The sequence below is a fragment of the Pinus tabuliformis genome, chromosome 1_1, assembly GCF_031772625.1.
Source record: "Pinus tabuliformis cultivar Carrire ecotype Pingquan chromosome 1_1, CPIR1, whole genome shotgun sequence".
Taxonomy (NCBI): domain Eukaryota; kingdom Viridiplantae; phylum Streptophyta; class Pinopsida; order Pinales; family Pinaceae; genus Pinus; species Pinus tabuliformis.
Window position 1 is genome coordinate 885,256,987 of NC_142297.1, and position 9,084 is coordinate 885,266,070.

The 9,084-nt window shown below is 37.5% G+C and overlaps 1 pseudogene; it reads left to right on the top strand.

The window, feature by feature from the left end:
* The first annotated feature begins 4,626 nt into the window (after positions 1-4,626).
* On the top strand, positions 4,627-6,379 carry LOC149217209 (protein LATERAL BRANCHING OXIDOREDUCTASE 1-like; annotated as a pseudogene).
* The last annotated feature ends 2,705 nt before the right edge of the window (positions 6,380-9,084 follow it).

The window sequence follows — 9,084 nt, forward strand, 5'->3', positions numbered from 1 at the left end:
TCGAACATTTAGACATGTCGATTTGGTAATTAGACTCAATTTTCAAACCATGGACCTATTATACTAACATTGATATAAAGTATTTTCAATATTATAAGTAGAATTGATATTCATTGGACCTTTCATAGCTTTTTTTCAAAATCTTTATTTTTTGTTCAAAATTGTTTTCTTTCCCTTTGAACGATTTCATATTTTCTCATTCGAAACTTTATTCCTTGTTTCAAAAAAACTTCTTTATTATAACCATCATGGGTCTTTATTTCTTAATCAACGTAGATTTCCACATAAAGATTCCTTTGTGCTTAGGTATTATCACCCTACCTAATTGGGGAATCAAACATGATTCATAGATCAAACACTATCATTATTGTTCTCACTATATAGATTGTATGGACTCTCAACCTTGTTCAACTTTCTTCTTAAATTATCCTATTTCACGCCTTCGTTATTATTTTCTTTCAAAAATCATTTTCGCAAGTCATGTGAAAGTGTAAATAAGTTAGCACTAAAGTCACAAAAGTTCTGCAACTTCTACTCATTTTGGTAACGGGTCTTGATTTCCTATTCTACTTCATTTTCATAAGGTATTCTCTCACATATCTAAATATTTTCAAGGAAGTTGGATTAGGATCAAGCTCTTCATTAGTAAACATAGTGTCATAGAGTTCTCGTTTTGAAATTGGTTTTAACTACAAAACTGGACCCACATTAAGTCAACTCATAGATCAATTTCTCAATCGAGATGGTCTATGGTATTTGAATTAGGTATGCCCTTACGTACATAAATTCTAAAGGGTCCCTATTTCCTCCATCATCCCTTGTTCATAGAATGGTTTTCTTGTTATTTTTAAATTTTCACATGAATGAAAATTCAAATGAAGATTAATTGACCTATCTGAACCATGTAAAAAAATTATCTTTGTACATATGTCTTTGAATGTGATTTATTGACACCATACACTTATACCTTCACCTTTATAACTTAATTGAGTAAATGATTCCTCAAGTATAAGTTGTAATTACAAATTCCACAATTTTCTCTTTTATGGGTACTTATTATGATGTAACATTATGTCCATGTTGAGAAAACCTTAATGAAATACAACTCTATATGTTTCAGTTTGAACATTCAAGTGAATGAATATGTCCTTGCATGTAAGGATTTTTCCCCACATTCAAACCTACATTATGAGTTTATAATTAAGAACAAAGAATGCTTCTTGGTTAATTCAACATTTAGCTTAAATCAAGATCAATATTATGTAAGACCCATAAGCCTATATAATTCAAATGATTTAATGGATTTTTTCTAGTTTTTAAGTCAATTTATTTTCTAAGTTAATGATGTAATCTCGTTTGGCTTTACAAACATTTTGAAGGAAATTATACATACACCCAAAGAGATGCAACAAAAGGAAGAGAAGCTCTAAGGAAAGATCAATTTTAGGTTAATCGTAGAGATTTCCATATTATGATATCCTAAGGAGATAACGCCACTCAATGTGGGAGATGGTGGAATAGTAGAAGAGAGAGTAAAGTGAAAATAATAATAGATAGATAGAGGAGAACAAAGACCAATGAAAATTATAAATCAAACTCTCAAATTCTTCAATTCAATGCATATACCTTCAAATTACAAAAGGTATTGTAGAGAGAATTCTACAAAAAAACACAAAATTTTCATACCTTGGCATTAGACAGAGAAAATCAAGAAATATGTCCTAGTATGAAAATTGGAGTATAAACATCTTGACCTATAATTTGGTGAGGTGAAATTCTAGTAAGTTGAACTTGATGAAATTCTCCTTGAAGTTCAATTATGCTTGCACAAGTTCTAAAGAAATGGAATCTAACCTTAGCCAATGGAAGCATGTATCTCATGGAGATTTTCAAGGAATTTATTAGGGGTCAAAAGTTATGTTAAGATATGGAGGAACATAGAAAATATAGTAGAAGATGGTCATTTCTTGTCTTTTCAACCCAAAACACAACTGTTGAAGGAATTGGAAGGTTGTATTGCCCCCAAAAACAAAGATATAAGAGCTCTCTTGATTTTAAGGAGTTAGTGATCTAAAGGTTCATTAAGGCTCCTACCATGCACACACTTTACATAACTACTTTTCAACTACATACTTTTTTCTCATAAGAAAAAAATTTGCTCAAATTTTGAGGCATGGGTGGCCATTTTGAGAAATTCGAGAAGGGAAAGAAAATAATCTACCTCATGTGATTTGAAAACTACCATGTATATTCCACTAAAATGTTCATCACAACAAATCTATGAAATAAAATGAAACCTAAACTATGAAGGGTTAATTCCTTTTATATTACATATTTAGCTTTATTTTTTATATATATATGCAATAGATAATAGGTGGAAAATAGAGAATAGGTAAATACAATCACTCAGAAACCACAACGAACACCAAGATATGCTCGAGGAAACCCTTACAAGAGAAAACTCAGGTGGAAGGTGACATTTCTCTATTCTATTTTGTCTAGAATGGAAATGATGCAAATAAAAAGAAGAATGCCCTATTTATGGAGTTTACTGAGACATATGGAATGTGGGCTACTATAGAATATAAATCCCCTCTATTACTCTCTCTATCCATACTCAAATACTACATTATACGATTGAACAAAATGCAAGAAAATAGAATGGAACCTCTTTCCCTCTTAGTGGCCTATTAATAACATAGTCGATAGCCAACTAGGGGTTATATTTAACCCATTCAACCTTCAACATGACTTACAACACAACCCTTCTAAAGTCTTCTACATAGTCCCTATGTGGTTAGCCCCTCTTCCATGAGCCATGGGGTTGACATGACATCCTCTCAAATCATGGTGGACAAAATAGGAACGTCAACTTCTAAGAGACATAAATTTTGCATACGTACTACGTTTGACATCTTTCTTGCACCATCAGAAATGTCTCTTAGTCTAGAAAAAAAATCAAGCGGTCTAGCATAAGAAATAGTTTTTGGACCCTTAAAAAATCATTTAATGCCTCAAACTACCTCTAGAAGGTTTCAAACCCCAAATCAAAAAAGTGCAATGCACATGTGAAAATGGCCTTATACATTGATTCCTTCACTTTTTCTACTATGAAAGAACTGAGATGGATGACAAATAATATAATGATCCAATCTAGATCATTAAGTGATATGAGAAGTCATCTTATATAAGAAAAATTCAGACAACCCAAATGGAAATTTTAATGGTCAACTAGAATGTCAAGTTAGTCAAAGGAAGTCAATCCACCTAAGGAAAAATAAGATGAAATGAAAGAGTTAACCAAAACAAATATGCATCTATGTGTGTGAAGTTCATATGTGTTTCCCTGTGTTTCCTTTTCTATAAATTTGAAGGATGTGATTGTAAAAGGATTTTTTATTATGCATCTTGTATACTTTTATATGGAATGTCAATGAATGAGAAATTAAACAAATTTACATTTATTTTGTGGAACTTTTTCTATTGATTTACTTAATTTCTAAACAATATAAATACCTATTTTTATAGTATATACTTTTCTTATTTATAAGTAAATGTATTATTTTATTTCGGAAATTGCTTATTACTAAGATTATTAATTTTATTTTCTTCAATAATTTTATATATATAGATATTGTTGTAAGTTTGTTATTGGTAAGATTACATCATGATCATGTCTAAAAATAATACTCAAATAGAAAAATAAATTAAGTGATTTAAGATTTAAGAGTACTTTATCAACACACTAAACACTATCTATCCAAAACATTATGGACTAGTATTTAAAAATATAAATTACGTATATTTTTACAAAATTAAGTTTTCGAAAAAACAGCCCAATACGCATTTTTACGTGGCACTTTTCATGAAAACATATTTTTTAAACTGAGTGTTTCCACCACTTACGTATGAACACTTTAATAGCATGAACATCACAGTCGACAAAATCATTCAACTTATTTAAAGCAAGACATCCTTCCGACAATTTCAGCCCAGCGACATTTCACGTTCCAAGAAAAATATTTATGTTAAAACTCAATGAAAGGTGCAACAACACTTCCGAATTTTTAATTATCGAACGAAACTGCATGTTACAAATTTGTACTTCGAACAGACAATGAAATCAAATCCGGTATAGTTATGCGTCTGGCCAAATTTTTCGCGGATCCCGAGGCGCTTGACACTTTTGCATAAAGTCTGTCGGGCACGTGCCCGCCACAATTATGCCCCACTCGTAGCTGTTGAAGAGAGTGAGTGGTGCCAGCAAACTTAGGAAAAAACAAAATCATGAACAAATCTTCAGGCTGTCGAAAATGCAAATTAACCAATAAAGATTTAGACTTTGATAAGAAATGGATCACACGATTCCGATTAAAAAAAGTTAAACTGCGCCCTTTCATTTCATGAATTGCATATTCCTGTTACACACAGTTATTCGCGATGGCCTTCCGAATAATTGTGATCATGGAACAGGCCTTGGTTTAACAGAAGTTACTTCCATCTATAAATACTTCTGATGGTTTCCTGGTTCTGGTTTCCTGGTTCTATCAATGTTACTTGCAGCCTGGGTGCATTATATTTGTTATCGATTTCGCCTGAACTTTCTTGTAGAGAAAGGTTGGAAGAATGGCTTCAATTGATGAGAGCAGTAGGAGCATTCCCAACTGGGGTAAATCTGTTGTTATAGTCGAGAGCGTTCAAGAACTCGCAAAAAAACAACAGGGAACAATACCAGAAAGATATATCAGAAGAGGCGAAGCAATACCAACACCAACGACAGTGTCTGATCATCAGTTTAACATTCCCATCATTGACATGACCAAGATTTCAGCAGGAATGTACACAGAACAAGAGATTACGAAACTTGCCCGGGCTTGTGAAGAATGGGGTTTCTTCCAGGTATAATTTGTTTGTTTTTGCTATATAGTCAGTCGACAGATTTGGAAAAAACAAAAAGGTTACATGTTTTAATGGATTTTCTGCAGGTTGTGAATCACGGTATCCCGAACTCGTTACTCGATGTTGTTAGGAGAGCTGGAAGGGAGTTTTTCCAGCTCCCATTGGAGGAGAAACAGAAGTATGCTGTTAATCCAAGAGATCTTCAGGGCTACGGCAAGTCATTCGTCGTGTCTGAACGACAGAAGCTGGACTGGGGTGACTCGTTGGGTTTGATAATGTTTCCTTCTGGTTATAGAGATTTAAATCTTTGGCCAGTCTAACCTGCTGATTTCAGGTATACACAGGTGCCAAGGTGGTTCAAACTTCAAAGATTTTTGTGGGCTTTTTTGATTTATATTGATTTTAATAAAAAAATTCTGATTAATCATATCATAAATTATGTTGATGCTAATCATAAATTATGTTGATGCTAATCTTAAGAGAGGTTAAAAGTCAATTATTTTATCTATGTTATAAAACTGAAATTGAACCGTCAGTAAAATTCAAAACTCAATTATTTTACCTCCCTTTCCCTCTCTTAGCCGTGTCTTAACCATCCAATTATATCTTAACCATCAAATTTCAAAACATTCTCAGAATCTGTAATGCAATGCACATAAAGATAAAGATACATGTTATGCCCTTACTGGTCTAGACATAGTCTTGAGTTTGTAACATATATATATATGAAGAAGCGAGGGCTTATTACTGTTCTACTGAATGTATTGTGTGTTTTGCAGGGAAATCATGGATACATACAATAGTGAAATTAGAACACTTGCTGTAAAGCTGTCGAGTTTAATTGCCCAGACGTTAGAGTTGGATCCTGACTTCTTTGATAAGAAGTTTGGAAATCCATACCAAAAAACGAGGATAAATTACTATCCCCCATGCCCCCGACCAGACCGTGTTTTCGGTCTGAGCCCACACACAGACATGACTGGCATTACTCTCTTACTTCAGGATGAAGAAGTCGTAGGATTAAATATCCATAAATATGACGAATGGATAGCTGTGCAACCAATTCCTTATGCTCTGGTTATTAACATCGGAAATTTAGTAGAGGTAATCTCACGATCCTTAAACGTTAATCGCCCTAATATCCACTCTTTGATGAAACTTTTTACTCAATACCATGCAGCTGGTTTTTCAGGTTATGACAAATGGGAGATACAAGAGCGTAGAACATCGAGCATTGACAAACAGTTGCAGGGATAGGCTGTCCATTGGAGTTTTTTATGCTCCTGGATTGGATGCAGAAATCGGTCCTGCGGTTGAACTCATTGATCATACTCATGATCGCTGTTTGTTCAGGAATTTTATTCATGAAGATTATATTCGATACTATTACTCCCGCTCAGTGGAGGGGAAGCACTCATTGTGCGAGTATGCCTGTATCCAAACATCACAACAACAAACTGTTGTAGGGCCTTCGTGGTGACATCTCGCACCGTGTCTCCAATGTCATGCAGGTCACCCTTGGTGAAGGTGATTGGGTCCAATGATGTCTTAGTGGCTTTGGACTTCTTCCTCGACCCTCCTTTCTCTTATTCCCTTGGACGATTGATGTGGGTGGACATTGCTTGTGGGTCTGTGCTGTGCTGCTCTGTCTGCTCGTCCATCTCTTCCTATGTCTCTGGTGAAGGCGACCTCGCGCCTTTGTCAGAGCCGCGCTCTATTCCACCTATTTTCTTCTCCATCTACTGAGTGGCATCATGCTCCACCTCAACCTTTTCAGCAACCTCCTTCTTTCTCTTTTCAACCAGTTGCATCATCTTGAGCTTGGCCTCCTCCTTCTTGTGCTGCGTGGCGGACTTGCTCCCTCCCACCACCAACTCTGCTAGAGTGCACCATTCTTCCGACCAGTGATCAAGTACTACATCAATGGTGTCATCCGCTGCCAGGTAAGGCAAGTCATACCATGTTTGCGCAGGGTCCTTCCGTGCCCTGATGGGCACATGGTGAAAATTTGCCTTAAACTCTGCGTAGCCCTGCAGGTTTGTAAACACCATACGCGGAAATCGCGTTTGTGATTGATGGCCATGCGGATATTCATCTGCATCAAGATCCAAAATATCTTGTTCTCCTTGATGCATTGCACATCCTTGGTCGCCCACATCGAAGCATACTTCACTGCTTCTGGTAGGTCTAACGCAACTGAAGGGAATTGAATGTCCTCTGGCAGCTCCTATGCTACTAGAACAATAGACAACAAGAGCCATGTGTAGTAGAACATCTTGCTGAGCTCCTGTGCCTCATGGCATTTCGTAAGGAACTCCCCACGGAGATAGTCCGCCTAATTGAACTAGACTCCTTCGGTGCACTAGCTACTAGCGTGACGACTGGCATCGACACCTCATTGGTGGGTCACTTCCTCATCACCTTCCCTGCCAAAATTTGTGTGGCCACCTTTACAACGGGTTCACTGATACTGGATATGGAATATCTGCGTGGCTTCTTCACCAACTTAAACTTCTCCTTCATGGCCTCTGCAAGGGCCTGCTCACCACCTTTTTTGCCAAACATCATGGCTGGATTTTCTCTTGTGTAAAGAAATCGTGTGATCATGTGGATCAATATGTTAGTGATGGGTATTGGTTCCTCCAGCCATAGACACCCATCATGAACCAAGAATAGCAGCTACTTGATGACCAATACTATAATCGGGGTGCGGTTGTATTGCGTCACCCATAGCAGGTTGAGCAGACCTGCCTTATATACTCCTTTGTGCCACCTCCGCAGCTCCAATGTGGTCATCCTGGTGGTTGTATCAATAATGTGGCACATCAGTTGCTCGGTCACCAGGTGTCGAAAATTCTCATGGACATCCAAGTCCTAGTCTCGAATTTTAACAGAGGAACCTGCCCCAAGCACGATCCTTCAAGAATAATCTCATCTGGCAATAGAGGGATTTGTAAGGGGACCTTGCTTTCATCGATATCTTTCGGTACCTTGGTTTTGCCTTTGCACGGAGGGACATACTCTAGCAACTGAGTGAGAGGGTCAGCACCTAGGCTTCAAATTCCTCCACATCTATCCCCACATCCTCATCATCCATCGGGATATCTTCAATTTCTTCCTCCTCCAGCTCCAAGTTGATGGCTTTGCCCTTTTCCTATGCGGTGGGCTTGTCCTTCGGTGGGTTTTTTCTTCTCGGTGATGCACGCACCAGTATTGCAGGTTGCTTTCCTTTCTTATCCTTCACACTCTCCTTGTTTGGGGTGAGCTTTGGTCTCGACGACTTTGGTGATTTGGGGACTTCCACTAATACTTTGGCAATCTCTGGAGTAGCTTCTTTGGCCTCCATAACAATTTCCGGCATATCCTCCTCGGCTATCACTACTTCGGTGTCCATAGATATTGCAGGTGTTGACATAACTCTACTCAACGATTCTCATGTCGTCTTTGGTAAGTTCTCAAACGCTGAAGTCGCTATCAAAGCCTTGAAGAATTCTTGGTTCATATGCGCCTGAGAACTCAACAACTCAATTCTCAAAATGCCAAGTGTTTTTTCACTGGGAAGCCACCTGTAATTTATAGGGCATTTTGAATTCAAATCTGATTGTTCCCCCCACATTCGGTTCATTAATGTCGAATTGGCGACATATTTTCAAGGATCTGACCCATAAATTCCGCCTTAGATGTCCGTTTCCCACTCCATTTGGCCACATTTCTACCGTCAAATCATCAACAATGGCTTTAACGGTCACTTTCCGACCGACCTGTGCGATTTCTCCCTGGGTAGCGCAGCTCCCTTCACGTTGTCATGAATCGTGTGACACTTCCTTGCTTCGCTCAATCCTCCAATCGTGCAGCTCCCCAACCCGGGCAGTGTAGTTTATAGCCCCATGCCTCCTTTCAGCTGCCTGGATAGCTAAGACTATGCTACCTTCATATAGTCACATGGTCGGACCATCGGTGTATGGCTTCAATCCACTGCCATTCACCTTTCCTAGGAAGGGATCTCCATTCAATTTGACCAACTAAACTACTCCACCATCGGTAATATCCTTAATGAAATAGGGCCCTAACCAGGGTATTCTGAATTTCCATGGAAATTCATCAAACTTGTTGTCATATAAAAAAAACCAGGTCATTTACCTTAAAGGCATGCAACATAATGTGTCGATCATTCCATGATTTTTC